Source organism: Ruditapes philippinarum, unplaced genomic scaffold, assembly GCF_026571515.1.
Source record: "Ruditapes philippinarum isolate M1 unplaced genomic scaffold, ASM2657151v2 ctg5391_1_1_1_1, whole genome shotgun sequence".
In the NCBI taxonomy this organism is placed as follows: Eukaryota; Metazoa; Mollusca; class Bivalvia; order Venerida; family Veneridae; genus Ruditapes; species Ruditapes philippinarum.
Genome location: NW_026859621.1, coordinates 113,218 through 136,564, shown reverse-complemented (window position 1 = coordinate 136,564; position 23,347 = coordinate 113,218). Strand labels below are relative to the sequence as shown.

The 23,347-nt window shown below is 32.9% G+C and overlaps 1 long non-coding RNA gene across 1 annotated transcript; it reads right to left on the bottom strand.

Annotated features, from left to right (window-relative positions):
- Positions 1-4,839: 4,839 nt before the first annotated feature.
- On the bottom strand, positions 4,840-21,992 carry LOC132757282 (uncharacterized). Its single transcript, XR_009629427.1, has 3 exons — positions 21,765-21,992; positions 12,503-12,712; positions 4,840-4,939 (listed from the first exon to the last, which is right to left on the bottom strand). It is a non-coding gene; the product is annotated as an uncharacterized LOC132757282 (long non-coding RNA).
- Between the last annotated feature and the right edge of the window lie 1,355 nt (positions 21,993-23,347).

Here is a 23,347-nt window from a genome sequence, read left to right as displayed (position 1 = left end):
GAGAAAAACTAAGGCCCGATACGTCACTTACCTCCTCCTCGGCATATCTTCTATTTTAATCAACGATGTGCTGATGTATTTGTCAGAGGTAGCGGAAATTTGCCGCCAAGGGCGGGGATCATCTTTAACATTAGTTCTACTATCCTTAAGCATTGACACCTACCTGGTAACTGTTCGATATGAATTGGGCATTTTCTCTAGATCTCTTTTTATTTCTGAACAGCCCTTACCCAATAACCCACAAGTTTTGTAATAAGCTCTTTGCTCTTCTCTTAAATTACAATGCAACTCAGTCATGTCAACCAGTATACACAACCACATGTATTTAAATAACCAGTTAAAATTTAATTGCACGTGAAAATCGTGCTAAAATAGACTGTTGGTTAGAAAAATCAATAATCTTTCAAACAGTATATTAAACAGGTACTTCATATCATTGTTAAATTGAGCTGTTGTCACTTATTAAAAATATGCCCCTCGTATTATTGGCAATACAGCAGTGTAATTTAAAGATCCTGTATGTTGTAATTGAGGTTGTATACTACACTTAATTGAAATTATATATATGTATATAATTATGCTTATAAAACAAATTTTTCAAAATCGAAGAATATGTAAGATATGTACTGCAAATATTTGTACATATTGTATGAAATCATTAAAATATATGCATTCATTTCTTACTGACAAATTTGACTTAGACTTTATAGAAAATATTTTTATTACCCCCCTTTATTTTTCATGACACGTTAAATTGGTAATATCTTTAAAAAATAATGCTTTTTGGAACTTGCAAAATTGATAAATCTTTAATTTGAGCATCATATTTAAGATATAAAACCATTAAAAAATTGTGCTACAGGATCATTAAATGTATTTAATATTTGACTTGAAAAGGGTCGATTAAAACTTAAGAATGCATTGATATTTCATTATATGAGAGAAAGACTATAATTCAATGGCATTTAAAATCTAGTGCAATATCATTTTTGGCAAAAACATAACAATAGTATCATGCAAAAAGCCAATTTTTACAGCCGTCATCTTCCAATTATATCATATATTAAGAGAGTATACTTCCTTGGTAATTAAACATTTATTACTGCCAGTACAAAAATATTATAAGTAAAAAAATGTACAAAGTTATCTTTCTCAAGTATAGAAATTATTAGGTATCTTCTCTATTACGAGCATTGAGATATTATTGAGTAAAATTATGAATCAATTCAATCGAACGCGTTACTATGAAATTGCTTTTTTTTATAATATATATAAAAACAAAAGCTTTTTGTCGTGAATATAATCATACAGCTATTACGTATATACTGTACATCTTTGATATAAAACAATTAGTTATAACAGAACTGAGACCATAACGTTTCTTTACTATTTCTGCTAACACTATTTTCTTTCAATTGGCTCTTCACTTTTATCTGCCATTAGTTCAACTTCAGTGGATACTTTATGTACTTTAAGGTTTGGGGTCTTTAACCATAATAGTGGCGTCATAGGTTAAAGCTCCAGTAATGCATTGATCTTTCAGAAGTTGACGCACTCTAAAGAATAGGGATGCAAGCGTTTGTTTTTAAGTCTTCATTTACGAAGGCAATTTTGTAACCACAGTTTTTGTTAAGTTATTCCCTTGACTGGTAGAGTTGTTAGGTCATTTTCGTCACCATTTTCAGAAACACCACTCATACGGAGACACTTTTGTCAGTTAAACTACTCAGCCGTGTCAGCATCAAGTTCATTGCTCGCACTTCTTCATTCTCTTGTTCAAGATGATGGATCTTTCTGTTAAGTCCTGTAAGAACTTTGTCAACAATAGCCTGAACTTATACATCTGCACTTAACAGTTCTGATTTAAATGTTTATTTAGAGAGGCAACGATAGCAGCAATGTCCTCTTTTGACAGGAAAGGTGAGGGAAGTTCCTGCTTTTTCCCTCTCTTATATAGGTGTTGAGCATTTGGCGCTTTCAGCTTTACTCATGATAACGGTAGCAGACTTTTTTCACTCTGTATGGTTTTGAAGTTTCAACGCGCAGTTGATTCTATTAATAGAACAGTGTACAAAAATCAAGGATAAGAAAGTGTCAAACAGTGTACTTTTTCAAAAATCAAGAGTAGCGTAATTCCAGTTAATAGATGTGCACTCATTATAACCGATAAGTACATGTATGTGTGGAAATTGAGAAGCCATTAGTACCGAAATAACTTAAGATATATAACCAAGACAGATTTATATGAACCATATACATTTTCATTGCGCTAAAAATGGCCAAAACTTGGGGGTAATGGGACCCATAGTTATGTTACTTGCCAAGATCATAATTCTTTGTGTTGATTAGTAAGTGTGTAAATTATGAAATCAGTACAGTTAGAATGTGATAAACAAGATCATCAAGGAAAGGCGTTTGGCGTTCCCCACCCGACCCAGTAACAAGAGCCAGTGGCAAGGAGCCCAGGAGGACCCCCCCAAAAAAACAGGAAAGGACATGAAGCAGAGTACGGGCAGGCAAACCACTACCTAAGAATAAATAATTAGTAACTGATAAGGAACTAAAAACAAATGGATGAGTGAATATTAGGCCCATAAAGTCAAAAGGCACAGGGAAGGGGACATGAGACCCGGGGAGGGGGGAATAAAAAGAATAAATAAAAACTAGGGGCAAAGGGGAAGATACTTACCGTAGACGAGAAAACAACAAGAGACACAAAAGTGTCACCAAAACAGTATAAAACAACATAGACAAACATCTGAGGAACACAGAGAGGCGCCGCCTTGGAACGGTCAGCAGCATAAATACTGCTGGGGAGTTTAAAACGGTTAATGGTGCACCAAGCCTATTTTGTCGGTTTAGGTTAATCTTGATAGACGGACGGTTCAATTACTATATGCCTAGGGGTATAAAAATAGCAAAATTTAGATTGAAAACACAATACAGTAAATTGTTTAAAAGTTAATCAAAACATATTTGTTTTTGTTCTGTCATCATTTTTTCTTCTTTTTTTTCACAAAAGTACAACCAAATCGTGTATGTGTGTATCTCAAGACGGATATGCAGACGACAAATTAATTTTCTAAATGTGTGCATTTTTACATTTGTTGCATTTTATCATTTTACTTCGGAATGTTTCTCCCTATTTCACTTTAATTCACATGTTTGCTTTTTTTATTTTTCATCGTTGCTGCTTAGCATATTCATGTTATGTTTACGCGTGTACAAATATATTTAACATATACCATAAATCGACATATGGATTAGAATAATGCTTAAATTAAACAAAACGTCGAATAATAACAATGGTTTCAATGGTTCAATTACTACTAACATTTATCTATAATTATATGATATCATATTATCTAATCTTTCTTGTTTTAAATAATGTACACATGCGCTTGTACATCTGAAACACATAAATGCGACAATGTAACAAGAAAAAAATATATAATGAAAAATGCGACGATTCAAAAATGCAAATATAAAATACAACAACAAAAAGTTAAAACAGAAAATAAAACAAAATAATTAGAAAAGGAGGAACATGTAAAGGGTAGTTTTTTTCGTTTTGTGTTTTTAACTCTTTCATTTGTCGCCGCGAAAAAGCAGGCTTTGCTTGACTTCCTCGTCCTTTCGCGTTTTCGCCTAAATAATGCAAAAATGTGAAATCAGGAAAAGCGGAAAAAGGGTTGGAATTCAATTCGTATCCACAACAACTGTTAGAAATTTGGTTTGCAGGGAATCATTCATTTACAGTATCTCGTCGCATATAAGCATTCCGGACTAAGCGTGTGATTTGGTGCATTTTTCTAAGCTGAGATACATTCCAGGGTGATGCCACTCCGTGTTCCTGAATGTTTTGTAAATAAAGGCACATACTATGTTTCAGTTTGTAATTTGTCTTCAACGCTGGGTATCTTATCATCTTTATTTGTTTTTACGTTATACCCCACCCTCCTTTTCTCCTTTCTTTCCAGTTCTTGTTCGGTTTATTATAATATTAACACAGTCTTTAGTGTTTTCTTGAGTTTCCTGAGTTTTCCTTGATTTCTTCGTTAGCAATAGCAACACACTGTCCCTATTTTTCTTTTGCTGGTGCCAAGTTGGATTCCGTGTTTGTGGTTCTGTTTAACTGTATTTTGTAGGGACTGCATTCATTAAATGTCACCTTGCGTGTGTTAAAGTTTGTTTATACTCGGCGCCGGAATAGCCACATGTCCCGAGATTATAGCATCCTTGCCGGTCCACTACTGTAGTCACATCGGGGACCTCTTTTTCATTCGGAATCTTCTGGTAGGCCGTTCTTCGTTCAGTAATGGTAAAGGAGACGACATAATGCTGTCAATGCATCAGCTTCCTGACCGACGATAACAAAAAAGGCCTTCAGAGTTAGTCACGACAGGTCAATTAATCATCTCTGGCACTTAAGGTGACTTGACCTTGACATGCCGTGTACCTTCTCCGCGACGTGCACGCCTCTGAAGGGATTTGGTGAAGTTATATCAACCGTGCTTTGATGATCGTTACTTTTATACTGCGTCGTATCTTCCCGATACATGATGGCGTAAACACCTAACATTTCTGAGAAGAACTAAGTAAAGAAAATTGTAGATATTAACTAATATTACTTATTCCTCATTGCAAGACAGATTAGTATCAATATTGTCCAGCACATTTAATAAATGATACTTACGAAAGGGTCTGCCAACAATTCTTAAATAGTTCACAAGAAATATCGAGCCCAAGTCCAATTGCCACCATGAAAACGTAGAATCGTCTTCGTTTCGTGCTACGCTGCATGTTGCACATAGATCTTTATCATTATTTGCATTAACTGGTGAGTCTGTCCCGTCAATTGCAAGGTCGGCGCTACATGTTTCGTATTGATTTGACTGCTGTGTGGTTGCAGATGTTGTACTGCGAAGGATATTAAGATCTGAAAAATAAACTTAACATTTAGACAACACAATCATATTATTCTAAATTACAACTGCAAATATAGAGTTATCAAAAATAGTTTGCGAACAATTATCTTTTTAAATGTATTTTTGTGTAGCAAACATAGCTAGATCGATAGAAATGCTCGTAAACCTGTCTTGAACCGAAAATACCAGAAATAGTCTTATCAAATAATACATTTTAAGTTGAATAAGTTGGCGTAGATCAAAGTCAATTTTTATGAGAATAATTCGTAGAAATAAGATTTGGATGATTTTATATAATCAAAACGTTAAACCCCTTATCACAATTGATAGACTGTGTGTTTTATTATTCAACTCTAAGGGACCATTATACTTGCACAAAATATATGCATTTGTGTTATAGTATTATAAGAATGTGTATTATTAGTAAATTAATGCTTTCCTTTAGGATAAGTATTCTTATATTCTAGTAGTATTCTATTAGTATTCTAAGACAATGAGACGATGACACTTTTTATTTCTTTTGTGGCCTCCAGTCCATGCAAACATTTAATATATAAAATATCTAAAGGGGATAGTAAATGCATAACAACAAACATATCAGCCATGTCTATACAGTAAATAAAAATTAATGTTGTTATAATGTTGTTATATATAGATATATTGCTACAATATTTATGATACTATATATTTTGCAGATATAACTTTCTTTTTTTTCTTGCTAATAATGGAACAAACACCGACAGATTTAATAAGGTAATCATTTGTTGTTGACATAATTATGTTAAAAATCCTGTATGTTATAATTGACGTTGCATATCACACTTAAGTGAAATTATATATATGTATATAATTATGCTTATGGAAGAGTTTTCAAACATCAAAGAATATGTAAAATATGTACTGCAAATATTTGTGCACATTATATGTAATCATTAAAACATATGCATTCATATTGAAAAATTTGACTTAGACTTTATAAAAAATAAATTTCTTATTACCTCCCTTTATTAATATAAAATGTTAAATTCAGTAATATCGTTATAAATAATGCTTTTTGGAACTTACAATATTGATAAGTCTTAATTTGAGCATCATATTTATGATATAAAACCAAACAAAAGTGTTACAGGATCTTTTAACTTATCTTTATACTTAGTTTGGTTGTGTGTAATATTTCCTTGATAGATTTAGGTGATTATTGCGTAGATCATCATAACAGACATATATAAGTAAGAAATGATATTGATTTTAAACATTGTTTTATCACACACTTTTCAATGTCGTTAACTTCTTGGGTATGTGTTTAACAATATCCAGACTGCCACTTCTAAAATACTGTGTATACGAATCGAATAATTTTCAAATCCAAAACATTTAAATAATGTTTAAAAGATAAACATTTTTAAACAATTCGTAACTTTCTAATCTACAATTATCGTCAACATTCATATTCCACCCTTGAAGGCTTATATCATTCAGTCTATTTACAAAAACATTAAGAAATATGTTTTCATTTTGTACACATAACCAACTGATGCAATCCAATTGAAATAACCATTTGAGAAACCATTTAGCATCATTATGTAGCTTATTTTACAATCCTTTCTTTATGCATCTTTATAATCTTCAATCAATATCGTGTAGCTCTTTTGCAAGTCTTAACATATAGTGGATATCTAGCGCAGTCCCTTAAACAGTACAATTTGATGAGACTTGTTTTGCGCACATTATCTGTTTACAAGTATTTTATTGTACATGTTCAAGCTCATTGAATTGATAAAGACCCCAAATTGCAGATCCATATAATTGTTGAGGACAAATTTTATTATCAAACATTTTAAAAAGACAGTATTTGTTAACTGGTCTTGATGATACAAATGAATTTAAATATATCAATACACGTTTTGCTTTTAAACATAGTTTGTGGACCTAAGAATTCAGAAACAGTTCTTGTGTCAGTATTAAACCTACATAACGAAAATTATTAACAACTTCTTATCTCGTGTTTCTATGAAACCATTGTTCATGTCTTGATAATGAGCCACCATTCTTGAAAATTTTAGTTTGTGTTTCGATTACCTTGAACTTAATCAGAACTGTACACAATTTTGATAAAAATCTTAATTGTTTCTGTAGACCAACTACAGTGTCGGACATTAGGGCTATATCACCAGCAAGCATTAACACATATAAATGTACTATATCAGGAAGAAGATATATGCCTTGTGCATCACTCTCAGACAATAATCGTTAAATTCATCAAGAAAAACCTGAACAACATCGGACTTGCCAAGCAGACCTGCTTCAAGCCCACAGTATAAATAACATAAACAGTCCTTGAGCCATTACAACGTATTCATACCTTAACACCTTCATACATACTCTGACGTGATTGAAACAAATTTCCTTTGTAACTTTTCTGTTTTAATATATCCTACAAAAGCTGTTTATTGATAGAGTCAAGGCACTTGTGGAAACCGACAAAAGCAACATACAATTTTCATCTTTGGTTCGTTTATTGAATTTAATAATCATATTTTGCTTATAGCTTTTTTTAAGTATTTTTCAGTCGAACACTTACATATACAAATAGGATGTCAACAACTAAACGGTCTGATTTTTAAAATGATTCATTCAACTGTGCTATTCTGACTTCGAAGTGTAAATTTTAAGTAAACGGTAATCAAAATCAGAAAAGTACGTGGTGTAGCCCTGGTCCTGGTTCCTAATGCATTATTCATGCGATTGGGATAAAAAAAAATGTTAATTTATGTTCCGGATCGGTTGAAACGCTTTTTGTATTCAAATTTGTTGGTTTCGGTGATGTGAAGAAAACCTAGAATGGTACAAACATGAAAACGGTCAAAACTGCTTAACTAGCACTTCCGTAGATCATTCCACGCATTTTCAGTATTGTTATCTTTATTTCTTAAAATGTTGAAAGTTATTCTTTTTTCAGATGTTTTGAAATGTGTATACCATTCCACTCATTTTTAATGTTATTTAAATGTTGACCTTTTATCTCTGACGCATCTTCGAAATTTGTGAAGTTAGCAGCCTAGCAGAGTCGCTGCTTAAAAACCTGAGGATTTTACAATCATGAAAACCGTTGAAATGTACTTGTAGCTCTTACTTAGGCAATTCCACGCTTTTTCAATATTGTGATCTTTATTATTCGTTTTTTTTTCTTTCAATGTCATGATCTTTATCTTTTAAGATGTTTAACTTTTAACTTTTTTATGACGCATCATCGAAATGAATTAAGTTGAAAGCCTATCAGCCTAGAAGTTAAGTAAACTAAGAATAGTACAAATTTGAAAACCGTTTGAAATGTACCTGTAGCACTAACTTAGACAATTCTACGCTTATTTTAATATTGTGATCTTTATTTTTTAAGAAGTTGAATTTTATTTTTTTATTCGGACACTTCGAAATTTGTCAAACTGCTAGCCTAGCAGCTTGTCAGCCGAAAGAAAACTAAGGAAACTACAAACGTGAAAAACGTCGGAAACGCCTTGGTAGCACTTTTTAGACCATTCCACGCCTTTTTAAAGTATCATAATCTTTATTTTTTAAGATGTTGAACTTAAAAGTTATCATTATAACGCATCTACGAAAATTGTGAAGTAGGCTGCTTAAAGAAAACTTGGAATTTTTTAAAGCTTTTTGCTGTAACACTTGTAACATTCTGTAACATTTGCAACAATTATGAGTGAAATTTTCACTTCACTCCCAACTCTCGTAACATTGCAACAATGCTGTAACTATTATGTAACAACCTTATAACATCTAACATCTATGTTACTCTATTTATTCCGATTTCTGACCACTATTTAAGGCTTGTGTTATAACACTTGTAACATTCTGTAACATTAGTTACAACTATCTCCGTAATTTTTTTATCTCACTCTCAACTCTCGTAACATTTGTAACACTGCTGAAACAACTATCTATCAATCTTGTAATATATATGTTTATATGTTTATTCCGATTTCTGACCAATATTTAAGGTTTGTGCTGCAACATGTGTAACAATTATTTGTATATTTGTTGTCATTTCACTCTCAATCCCCGTAGCATTTGTAACAAGGCTATAATAACTATATAACAACATTATTACATCTATGTAACCCTATTTATTCCGATTTTTTACCATTTCAAAGGTTTGTGCTGTAACACTTTAAAATTATGTAAGATTTTTAACAATAATGTGTAAATATTTTCATTCACTCTTAACTGTCGTAAAATTTGTAACAAATATGTATCAACCTTATAACATTTATGTACTTCTATTATATTTTGACCTTGTGCTGTTTCACATTTTACAGTTATGTGTGAAATGTTTATTTCACACTAAACTCTCGTAGCATTTGTTACGTATATGTTACTCTATTTATTCCGATTCCTGACAAATATTTAACTTAGCCTTTAAAATTGTTTGAAATCAGAAATTATAATGTCACATAGTTCTTACAGCATTGGTACAAATGTTACGAGAGATTAAAGTAAAATAAAACTTTCACACATAATTGTTACAACTGTTACAGGGTGTTACAAGTGTTTCAGCGTAAACCTTTACAGCTGCATACCCTCAGATGAGTCAAAATAGTTCAATAAAATCATCTTTAAGAAACATGTACCATGATTTTAGGAAAAGTATAATGGTTCAAGTTCAAGTAATATTTAACATGTTATGTGCGGTTAATGACAGATTTTTCAGTATTCACAACTACATTTCTACTGCGTTATTAACGCAGTAAGGGCTATTTATGTATATTTTGAGCAATTTTGGTAATTTACGTTGGTTGTGTAAGTGACATTGATATTGTGCAAATTGCTTCCTTTTGGTTATTTCACAATGGTAAACATTCGAATACATTTTCAAAAAATTCATGAAAATAAGCGTGATTCTGGAGGCGTGCTGCTTTAAAATGGAGTTGATAATGTTACATAGATGTTACAAGGTTGTTACATAGTTATTACATCATTGTTACAAATAAACACTTTGTATATAATCGTTACAATTAATTTCATAACATATATAAGTGGAGAACGTAAATGTTACATCTGTCATATGTGTTACAATGATGTTACGTACTTGTTACTTAGAGTTATTCTTGTTACATATAACAGGCGTTTCCCGATTCATTTCCGAGGGTTTTTATGTTTGTAATATCCTAAGTTTTCCTTAGGCTGCCAGGCAACTAGGCTGCTAGCTTCACAAGTTTTGAAGCGTCAGAATAAAAAGAATAAATCACAATATAAAAACAACTCGTGGAATGACTTTAGAAAATGCTATCCGACCGTCTCATATTTGTAATATTTGTACTATTCTTATTTTTCGTTTATTTACTAGACAGCTAGTTTCACGAACAAGGTTGTCTTGAACATTTTCATTCGACATTCAACGTGAGGTCTTTTCATAGATGGTAGAATATGAACTTAAGTAATTGGTAGGAATAAGTTTATAGTTAATATAGAGCGCTCTCAGCTACGGTCCTTTCCGGTAGAGGGCTTGACATATATTAATAATAATATTTTATGAAATATTGGTGGTAATAAGAGAAGCACACAGTTCCTGTAATTTTACATAAAAGAAAATTTGACCAAGATAAAGCAAAGAACAATAAATACCCAAAGATGCTTAGGATTTATAACTATGTCCCACTCTAACAAATGTTTTCCTTTTTTCGCATATAATGAGGTCAATGATGTTAAGTTTATATGAAAATAAATATAACCAAACATTTGGATACTCAGTAACTTTCTCTCAATTAATGATTGAGTGAGGTGCCGATAACTGCTGATATATTTTTTACATATCTAATAAGATTATGTGATATTACAAGATTATATAACATGATTGTATAAATTGTATTTACCTGTGCCATATACAATAAACTCACAAAGTGTAAGTATAGGTGACTTCAGTGTTAATATAAAAAACTTCGCTGTAACTGCCTCATCAAATTGATGAATAAAATGTGTTGTATTTGTGATGTTTGGTATTGTATATAATAATTGGCCTTGGTTCACATCAGTATTAAAACTCACATTGCTAGCAAAGATTTTTGCGCCTTGCAACTGTTTGTTACTTACTGCAAATTAGAAAATTTAAAAAAGGTCAAAAAAACGCTTTTGTGAATTTAAATTTGAATACATTTGAATTATGCTACCTATTATCTACCTAAATTTAAGATGGTGCTGATATTATATTAACACGTGACTTGACCTTTGACATATATCGTCCTGAAACAATTATTGGTATTTTCTTAATACTGGAGGTAAGGCATATAATTTGATTTAAATTGTACTCATGTTACTGAGCAAACACGATTTGTACCATCGACCTACTAACCACAGCACTTAATTAATCTATAAAATCTCTAGTAACTAAAACATCGAGAGAAAATTATTCAAATAAGTTCATAGTATTAGAACGACCACAAAATGAATTAAGCATATAAAGCAATATGTGTTCTATTAGGCATCACACGATTATATTTCTAGTGACTGTTTTTTAATATCTTACCAACAATTGTATCGGTTATTTTGGTTTGTCGAATAAAATTGCAATCAGAATATACAATTATTCAATTATGCGTGTATGCACTCTTATGCACGATATAAAGTATCATTTACTTAAGTCACGTCGCCCATATATCTCCAGTGTGTCGACGGAGTACTTATACCTCAGATCAATCTGCCACCAGGAAGAAGATGATCTCTTATTTGTAACACTGCAACATTGACATGAATCAATTGAATAATTTGCCTTGCCATCTATTGCGTTATATGGTCCAAATGAAGTTTTATTGCCCAAATAAATGCTTGATTGGTATGTGAGGACTTCGTCTCTGATATGATCCAAAATATTTATACCTAAAAATGAATACAGATAAAACAATAAAATTAATGATGTTTCGTATTTTCTTTCGAAGAAACGCAGTGATATGTCCAAACATTTATTTACAATGGGAAAGAAACTAACTCTCAAATAAACATTAACATGAGCATCGCTGTTCAGACCTTTAGATTCTGATTAAAATATTTGCATTTCAGGTCGTTCAAAAACAATTTGTGTTTAAAAGGGGTCTATCAATTTCTTTATATAAAGGAATGTTAGCAGTTGCTAATAGTAGAAGAACTTTCTATCTCATTTATTAAACGCTTTGAAGTTACCGTGTGCTGATATTTCAATTAAAGTGATATTATCCCATTGATTTCATTATAAAGTTGAGCTTATTTGTCAATATATTTCACAAAATTGGCTGTTATTATGGTGATTGACCAACAGTTGGTATTGAGAAATGTTTAGAATAAAGTGTAAATAAGTCGAAGATATAAAAGACTGACCCACTTTATCTATGAATTGAGTGTTAGAAAATGATGCCAAAAATGACGTCAATGAAGCAAACATGGACTAAATTATTACTTTTCAATATATTTCACTTGGAAGAAACACCACATTCAAGAAATAGTGCACCGAATGTGCATTCTGAGCTTGTATGCAGATCACGAGTAACCGTTCTATATACTTGACATAGTGTCTTCAGTATAAAAATAATGCATACCTGCTTCGAACAGTTCTACTTCACATATCATCAGGTAACTTGTATAAAAACGTCTGATCATCAGATAACGGAACGATATGGGCGGTTGTTGAAGAAGTTTAAACATTATATAAGTAGTAGAATTCCCATGATAAACTAAACTTCCAGTAAATGAAATCATTGACGTGTTGCTTATGTAAACATATATGTTTTGAAATTGTTCTCGATTACCTAAAATGTTAAAAAGTATTTTCCTAGTAAAATTGCATATCTGAAAATAATTCTCTAATACAACTTTAAAAGACTATCACCAACTCTTGTCAATTTCTGACAAATCTATGTAGACGCAGGGAAGGGTGGCAAATACTGATAACAAAACGTTAAGAATACTAGCATTATTTAGATACTATAAAGTCAGACATTTCATTAAAGGGAGATTATAGATATAATCAATATCAATATCAAAATTATCATATCTTCTTGGCAGAAAAATAACTTTAGTAGGATTATGGCATTGATTTAAGTAATGAATTATTCTTATTCAAATACAATCCATAGGCTGCCACTAATTTAGGGCATGTTCTTTTGTTTTTCATACCGTGTATTCAGAAATTCTGAATAAAGTGCATATCGTTTTATATGATTATACATAAACCCCAAGGCAAGTAACATTATTAATTGTTTGGTTTTCCGGATTGTGTGGAACTTTCAATAGACGCAGGGCTACCATAACCCCCCTTACCGCCCCTGGGTATTTTTGTACACCTTTATAGCATTGAAGCTTAGGGTATATGCTATCGGTTGCCACTTGTTGTTTAGCTGAAACGTTTACCATGAATCCAACAGAACATGTTGATTATCTCCCCTTGAATCCTATTTTTTCTATTTAAGTTTCATAAGTTTTTCAGATATCTTCTCTATGACGGACTTGGTATGGGATTTAAAAATTGTTTTGAGTTGTTTATATAAGTTAAATGATTTATACAAAAAGTTTTAAGTTTTAACATAAAAAAAACATAAGAAAAGGTGTCCGCCATTTTAAAAATGGCCGCCAATTATTGAATAGATAAACGCATCGTAACGATATTAAATGGTTTATATCCATTTATAAATAGTTTAATGTAATAATTATTATATATGATTTAATCTACGCTAGGTTTAATTCTAAATAGTCTGCTCTTTAATATTATTTCAATTTTATAGCTAAATATAAACCATAATTGTTGGGGGCCAAGTGGAGCGGCTTTTTGAGTTTGAGTTTGTTAAGCCACTTTTAATTGAATTTCATGCGAATATTGACTTTTTGTCCTCTCTAGAAAAAAATTTACTCTCACTTATATGAGAAACAATTCGAAAAGTTGGGATTTGACATCTCCGTTCCTAGTTTGTAAATCAATATGAGTTTATTAAAATGTCTAGTTTCGCGCATCACAACGACTATTTGGCAGAATGGCTACTTGTTAAGTTCCACCGAAGGTAACTATTCTATTTCTTATATTATTTAAAATGACTAGCCTTTTTTGACATTTCAATCATTATTATTAGAATAATATTTGAGATAAATGTATTACATTTCTTTAACATTGTTAATCCCATTGTTAAAAACATTTAAAAGTTACTTCCCCTTCTTTCATTACGTCATTAGTAAACATATAAACAAAATAGCAGACATCATAATAGTAACCTTTGGCTTTAAAAATCAATTGTTTTAGAGTGAGTTTGTTGATTAAATCTATATTGAATGCCTGTTTTACCAATATATATATCAGCATATCAAAAATATATATATATATATATATATATATATATATACAAAAACCTTAGATTCAATATGTCAAAAAGACACGGTCAAAGTGTTATAGTTGTCGGATACATACTAATACTCGGAGATAATTATTTGATATGAAACTACATGTGAAATTAAATTATTGACCATTTATAATTATAACATTACCTAAGGTCACGTCTGCACACAACCAACTCTTGAATGCAAGTTTCATATTCTTTTTTTCTCACATATTGTAGACACCTACTTGAATTATTTTTAATGAGAAAATGATCCTTTTTGATGAGAAATTATGTGACATCCATGAAGATAATCCCTTCTGAGCAAATTAAAACACATTCTATTTTTCTACAAGTTTTGGCTGTCAAGACAATGATAACACCGGTCTGACACAAAACATGTGCCCCAGAGGTGTGATAGTGTTTTACTTTTACTATTTTCTGACTTTTGTTCATTCAGTGTACAAGACATGTGAATTGTCAGTAAAGGGATTTTAAATGATCTTGTTAAGTAAGTGAATAACTTTCATCAAATAAAGAATTTGTATTAATTGATACATTTTCCATTTATTTTAAACAAATGTACACATTTTATTAATCCATTGTTTTTTAGCTAATTGTATCATTTTCCCGCTTTTTTATTCAAACATAATGACATTTATAGAAACAATTGCTATTGATTCAGAATATATTATACAAGTTGCCATATACCTGAACAAGCAAATACTACTTTTGGTGTAAGAATATTAATCTTATAACAATACAAAAGCAATTGTTTCATTATATTCATAAAGCCCTAATATCTTTTGTAACATTGTAACACTATATTTTTATAATTGTCCTCATCAACTGTAACTATGATATTAATTTGATGCACATACATAGTCTATTATTCATTTTATGTGTATGATATTTGTATGTTTCTTTTTTTCTAGATCAAATATGGGTAAAGAGAAACCTGTGAAGTTAAAACCAAGACTCAACCCAATAAAGAGACCTGACAGGAAAAAAACACAACAAAAGAGAGAGTGTGTAGTTCATTATGATCGTAATAAAACCGATATTGAGATAAAACCGCTGACAGATAAGACATTTGAGAAGATCAAAAGTGTTATAGAAATACGAAAAACATCAAATTGTAATGATGCACATCTAGATACTATATGCAGAAGGTTTCCTGAACATTATAATCCTGACCACCATGGATTTCATAGATGGTGTTATCAAAGTTTCACAAATATGTCAAATATTGGTAAGAAAATGCACCAAATGTCAGATGAATTATCTGCCAATACAAGTCCAAGAACAACCAAACGCCAAAAGGTATCAGAAACATCATCGCCATTATTCCCCTGCAAATGTGTTTTGTGTGGTAAAGGAAGAATAATGGTGAATCGACGATATGAAGATCTTACTAAATGTCAAACAGATACCGCTGAGAGTACGATAAAAGAAGCTGCTGAGCTGAAACAAGACACTGAATTACTGACACAAATCCGAGGTATAAATCTACAAGCAAGGGAGTGTCAGTACCATAGCTCATGTAGAAGAGACTATATAAGAAAGTTAAGTGCAAACAGAAGAAAATCTCAAGCTGAACTGTCCTTTTCTGATCAGGAAATGAATAAAGCACATGCGAATGCATTTGAACAATTGTGTGAATATGTTGAAAAGTCAATAGTTAAAGGTCACAATGTGGAAAGAATGACAATGCTTAGAGAGAAATATTTACAATACATAAAGGAAAACAGTCCGGGTTTCTATAACCCAATGTACAAAACACAAAAGTTAAAAGACAAATTGAAGAAAAGATTTACTAGTGACATTCAGTTTTGGGCACCAAACTACAGAAGTGAGCTTGTATATGCTAGTGATATTCCCAAAGGCCAAGCAGTAGAGACTGCCTTTGAAATCGCAGCTTCAGATGAGAGACTTGTAGAAGATGTAGCTTTTATACTAAGACGTTGTATTCTTGACTATAAGGAAAACCAAAACTTCTCCGAATGGCCACCAACAAATAATTCACTACTCACAATGTCCAGCAAGATCCCAACTATTCTTTGCAATTTTCTGATGCTTCTTATAAGTGGGAAACGTGACGCAGCAGTGACAAGTAAGACTGAACGGCTTGCCAATTCCTTTGGACAGGACTTATGTAGCTCAGTCACAAACGGCAAATTGAAAATGCCAAAACAGTTACTTCTTGGAATGACATTACGACATATGACAGGAAGTGCTGAACTCATGACACTGTTGAATCATTTTGGACATTGTCAGTCATACTCTCAGATTTTGGAGTTGGAAACTGCCATGTGTAACAGTACTCTTGATCGGGACACTGTTCTTCCTGATGCAATTTCTGCAACAAGCAACTTGATAACATATTTGTGCTATTTCGATTTAAATGAATAAACCCCATCAGGATCAGGAACAACCCATACTGCACATAGAATTGTCATTCAAGAAAGAGAACATCCGTTAGATGACCAGGATGACACTTCAAGAGAACAAACATCCACATATATTTCAAATATATAGGCAACCAAGGCACGCACTGTTAAATACCGTCCTGAGGAATTGGCTGAATGCTTTATTACTGGGAAATCAGAACCATTTATCAATACTTCAAAAGAAAGTTTTGACAAAGGAAATGTTTCCGGTTTTTCTATTTCATCTGAATTTCTCTGGTTCATGTGTCGGCGACTGCTAGAACATGACAAACAAATTGTTCCAAGTTGGGCTGGATGGATCTCTCTAACCTCTGAGTTGCAAGATCAAACACCATCTACAGTAGAGTACATGCCTCCTATTAATGCCCCAATTACAGAAAATGCCACTGTTCAGAAAATTCTAGAAATTTCTCAAAGTGTTTCAAGGGCTGTAAACCAACAGTACACATTTGTGACCTTTGATTTGGCTGCTGCCAAGAAGGCATATGCTATAGTATGGAAAAATCCGACTAAGTACAGTGATACTATCATACATTTAGGGGCTTTTCATTTGTAAGGGTCATACCTAGGGGCAATTGGCAAACGGCTTCGTGGAAGTGGTTTCTCAGAAATCTTGATAGAGTCGAGTGTCTGTGCAAGTGGTTCTATTGAACAGGTAATGAATGGAAAACATTATAATAGAACAATTCGTGTCAATAAGTTAAAAGTTGAAGCTCTAGAAAGACTACTTTTTGAAGAGTTTATAGCAGCAGTTATTCAAATCCACAACCCTAGTGCATTGGAAGATATCAACCAAGCGTTAAAGGTGCTTGCTGAGAATCAAAGACGTGCATACCTTGAAGATGTGTTAGCTAATGATTCTGTCACTGAACTTTACAAGAGGTATCAAGAGTTCAAGGAAGACGTCAGACAAGGTCACTTAGGGAAGACGGCACAGTTTTGGATGGATTATATTGATAAGATTTGGCTGGTTCTTCGTTTTATGAGAGCCACGAAGGAAAATGATCTTGACCTATACATAGCATCAGTACAAGAAATGTTACCATTATTCTTTGCATATGATCATCAGAACTATGCAAAATATCTATCTGTATATGTTCTTATGTTGATAAACCTTGATTCAACACATCAAGGAGCAAGAACGCTTCTTCAAAATAACGGATTCAGTGTAAGCAGATCCAATGTGCATGGCTCCCGAAATGCCATTGATATTACTATTGAGCAAACAATTAACAGACATGCAAAGTCTCGTGGAGGCATAATAGGATTCAGCAGAAACTTTGCTGCCTACTACAGATGGAGTCAAACACGACATTCGAGAGCCAGCTATGTTGAGGCTACATTTCGCATGGCCGGTATGTCATCAGCGGAGACTTCTACACACAATGATACACAACCAGCAAATATAGCTGCATCTGAAAGAAATGTCACGAAACTCAAAGAATCAATTACTAACTTTATGAATCCATTTGCAACAGATAATAGGAATGTGTTGTTCTGTTTAAGTTCAGGGGCTCCTGCACCAGAGGAGATCGAAAAAAGTCTGTTTGATGCCGACCGAAATGGACTTGAAGCACACAAGAAGTTCGTCAAAGAACGTCTTGTTGATAAAACCATTAGTTTTTATGCTCTGTTGAAGAAGCAAAACTTAAAAACATTTGCCGATACAAAGAAAGTAAAGAAAGTGACATCAACTCAGAACAAGCTTGTCGAAGTAAAAGCCGCTCGCAATGTCTTTGGTCAGCTTATCATGTTGTTAGAAGAAAATGACATTAGCCTTGAGAAGACACTTACGTACCCGCTTGGACCTGTCCCTTGGTCTCTAGCTACAGCAGATGGCCTGCCAACAAAGACTGACAAGGCAAAACTAATGCATGACCTCGAAGGCGATTATACAAACGAACAGAGGCCAGATAACAAAGACATTACATACAGTGTAACTTCCGAAAACCGAACACCCATGGGACTTGTCAAAAAGTTCGGATTTCAGAGGTTTCCGGAATTCAGAGGTTTATGATAATGTGGACAAGACTAAGCCACTTAATATCACTAAATAGCAAGGAAGATGTGTCCATTACTGTATTATCATATATAATAGTATTTTAATCAAGATAAAGATGTGCATGAAAAGAATACATTTTTATTTTACCTGCAAATGCTTTTGAATTTTTATCAGTTTGTAGAAATGTTGTTAATTGCATAAACTTACATATCGTCCGATGCTAGTTAATTAATTATTACATAAAATGCAATAAAATCCCTAAAGACATTTGATGCATACATTGTCCAATTAATTGTCAGTTAATCCGCTAATAAACACTCCAAATTAACAGACCGCCGTAAATTACTTTGATTAACCGCATCACTTCAAACATACCATTTCACAGTTTGCGATTTTAACGCGTGTCAAATTACACGATCACCGCTAATTAGTAAACAATCGATAGGGAGATTAAATCTTCCTGCAGGGTAAAAATTCTCGTATTACAATGTATTTCACACCTTTGGATATTTCCGGTTTTTGGAGGTAAAATTGCATTGATTTGACTCTAATTGTACGAAAATATCGTCCGGAATTCAGAATTTAGAAGTTCCGGAATTCAGAAGTATTATATAAATAGAAAATAGAAGGGAAAAAATCGGGACCGAAAAAAATGTTCGGTTTTTAGAAGTTTCCGGATTTCAGAAGTTCCGGAATTCGGAAGTTACACTGTACATATATGATGCAAATGCCCTACTTCAAGCACTTACTTGTCTTCCTTCAACCTTTGAAGACGTCGCTGAAAAAGTTTTTGAGATTTTACCAAAATGTGAGCGTGTAGACTTTGTGACAGAACGTATAAAGCAGAGTCAAGACCAAAGTTCCACGAGACTGGAAAGGTTTTATGAGTACTAGTAATAATGAAAATAAGAAACAATTGATAAGATTGATTTTAGAGGAATGGTCTAAAGATAAATATGCAGGGAAATTGGACGGAAGGAGAATCTTCTACGCTTGTGAGGAGACATGCGTTTGCCTTCACGGTAAAAATGGCAAAGTGGAAGTAATACCGATTCCAAATCTACATACGTCTCAGGAGGAAGCTGATACCAGAATGATGCTTCATATGCAACATGCGGCTGAAAATGATGACAAAGCAATAATTGTACGATCTCCCGATACTGATGTTATGGTATTACTTCTCACGTATGCACAGTCTATCAACAGATTAATACTATTCGACACTGGTGTGGCTAATAATAGAAGACTATTGAAGGTGAATGAAATCATTGATAGACTAGGAGAAGATTTATGCAAAGCATTGATTGGGCTACATAGTTTCTCCGGATGTGAAACCACCAGCGCCTTTGTACGGAGAGGGAAAATTAAAGCCTTAAACATTTTGAAAAAACATCCTGAATATATACCAGTATTCAAGAGAATGGGCGAGAGTGTTGATATTCAAGAAGAAGATTTCAAAATTCTAGAACAGTTTGTTTGCATTTTATACGGGAAAGACAAATATAGTGACATAAATAAGTTGCGTGTTGACATTTTCAGACAGAAGTTTAAACCAAATGCAGACATAATTACGAATACCGATGGTGTTGATTTGAGTTTAATACCACCATGTCGTTCCACATTAAAGATGCATATTATTAGATCAAATTACCAAGCATTTGTGTTGCGAAATGCCTTTTGTCAATTCCCAACTATTCCAAGTCCTGATGGATATGGTTGGAATACTGGCACCACCGGAGGTCTCACCTATACCTGGACAGAGGGAAATATAGTACCACCAGAATTGATTGACATCATAGCTGATAAAAATGCTAGTGAAGTAATAGAAGATGATGAAAATGAAGAAGATGATCTAGAGGAAATTGAGATGGAAAACTATATTGATGTCATTTTCGAAGAAGACTTTGAGTGATAATTAATATATGACTAAAAAGCAGTATTGTAAAACATTAGAAAAGGGACGTAATTTATATATTCTTAAATAGCATCATAATTAAACCAAATTGAACAACAATTAGTCTATTTAGCTTCTATAATGCTTATACAAACAACTCCTTATATATTAAGTGATGTTTTGATTTTTTTTTTAAACAAACTAAAAAGTTTTTATTAAAATGTTAATAAAATTACAAGAAAATGGCGGCCATTTTGAATTTGGCGGCCATTTTGAAAAGTAAAAACATTAATAAATTATGAAGGAAATCATTTTAGAGACCTTGTCTATGATTCAAAACAAAAACCAACTCCCTAACAATTTGCTTGGTTCAAAAATAAACAGTTATTTCAATAAGGCTGTTTATTAAGAAATTGTGACAGGGGAAGATAATTCACATTGGCCTGTGTCTTCATGGTAAACGTTTCAGTCGGACAACAAGTTGTAAATGTCTTCCTATATGTATATCTTCAAAACTACATGGGTCCCATAAAATACCCAGGGGGGGGTAGCCTTTTCCATTTCTAGCTCATACTCTACAATAGTGTTACTTGCGTTTCGAAAGGTAAGGATAAAGCTTTCAGCTTCAAGTAATATGTTCGGCATTCATTGTATATATACAAATATAAACTACTGCAATAATTATTTAGTTTTAACAGCTTAGCAAGTTTCTGTAAGAAAAGGTTTAAAGAACATGTGTAGAGGTATATCAATAAAACAATTGATTTCATATCGAAATATGGTAACACATAACTCTTGATCTATGAATTTACTATTTTGAGAACGCTAATATGATTTATTGTTTCTGCTTTCATCGGGAAACTTGAAGTAATATAGTCAAAGCTTTCGAGAGGTTAGGGTTGCTGATAATATGTCTACATTCCAAAACAAAGAGTTGATATATATTTGTGTAATTTATCACAACTTGTCTACATTCTCAATTTTTCAGTAACAATGAAATCCGCATTCTTCTCTAATGTCTTCTTGTAATAGTGTACAGTCAAAATAGAAGGTAATAAATGTTAAATATTTATGAAGATATAATAATGCATCACTGTGATCACATTAACATTTGGTGTAAACTATTTCTATTTGTCATAATTTGCTACTTACTATTGTTTGGACGTCCAGTTATCTGTATTTTCCTGATTGTATAAACCGATCCCAGGTCAATTTGAAGCCATGGAGGCTCTGAGCCTGATGTTCCTGCACAACATCCACATGTATTAGGATCTCCAGTTGCTTTGTTGTCAATAGAATTATTGCTATACCAAGAAGTAACACTGGTTTGATAAGTGACTTGTAGAGGACATTGATGTAGACACCTCTTTTTTTATCGATTGAATAAGATTGATTTCTTCTGCTGAAAAAGGAACATTATAATAGATTTTACAATCACCATCGTAATGATTATCAGCACCAGTATCATTAATATCATTTAAAATCATCAACAGCACGATCAGTAGCAGCATCATAACAAGCAAATTCGTTGAATTTATATCCCCGCCGAGGAGTGGTTATTACTAACACAACAATGGAGACATGAGGCTTTAATTATGTAAATTTCTCATGGCATGCACATTTCCTTTTCGTATTGATGATTCTCATAAATTCTTGTTAAAATCAATCCAGAATTGAAAAGAAATATCAGTATTGCTCTATATGCATACTGAAAAACTAATCAAGGGCCATAACTCTGTCTTGAAAGCTCTGACCGAAACAAGGCAATGCTATGCGCATCTCTCCTTGGTATATATTGTTCCAATAAAGTTTCGTTGAATTTCAGTCAGTAGTTGCAGAGAAGTAGGCGCGGAAACGATAATTGCTCTATTTGCATACTGCATAACTCATCAAGGACCATAACTCTGTGTTGAAGAGTCTGAGCGGCACAAGGCAACATGCACATCTCCTCTTGGTATTGAAGATACCCATAAAATTTTGTTGTACCAGTAGTTGCAGAGAAAAAGTGCGGAAACGATAATTGCTCAATATGCATTCTACATAACTAATCAAGGGCCATAATACGTCTTGAAGGGTCTGACCAGAGCAATGCGAAGATATGCGCATCTCCTTTTAGAATTGATGGTTCCCATTTAGTGTCATTGAATTCCAGCCAGTCCTTTCAAAGAAATGGCACAGAAACGATTATTGCTCTATATGCATACTGCGTAACAAATCAAGGGCCATTACTCTAAGTTAAAGGGTCTGGCCGAAATAAGGGGACAAAATGCGCATCTCCTCTTATTATTGATTGTTACCATAAAGTTTTGTTGAACTCCAGCCAGTACTTGCAACGAAATAGCACGGAAACGATAATTGCTTTATAAGCATACAGCATAACTTATCAAGGGCCATAAATCTGAGTTAAAGTGTCTGACCGGAACAAGACGATGATATGCCCATCTCCTCTTGGTATTATAGGTTCCTATAATAACGCGTTGAATTCCAGCCAGTATTTGCAGAGAAGAAGCGTATAAACGATTATTGCTTTATATGCATACTACATAACTAATCAAGGGCCATAACTCTGAGTTAAAGTGTCTGACCAGAACAAGGCGACGATATGCGCGTCTCGTCTTGGTATTGAAGGTTTCCATAAAGTTTCGTTGATTTCCAGCCAGTAGTTGCAGAGAAGTAGCGCGGAAACGATTATTGTTTTATAAGCATACAGAATAACTAATCAAGGGCCATAACTC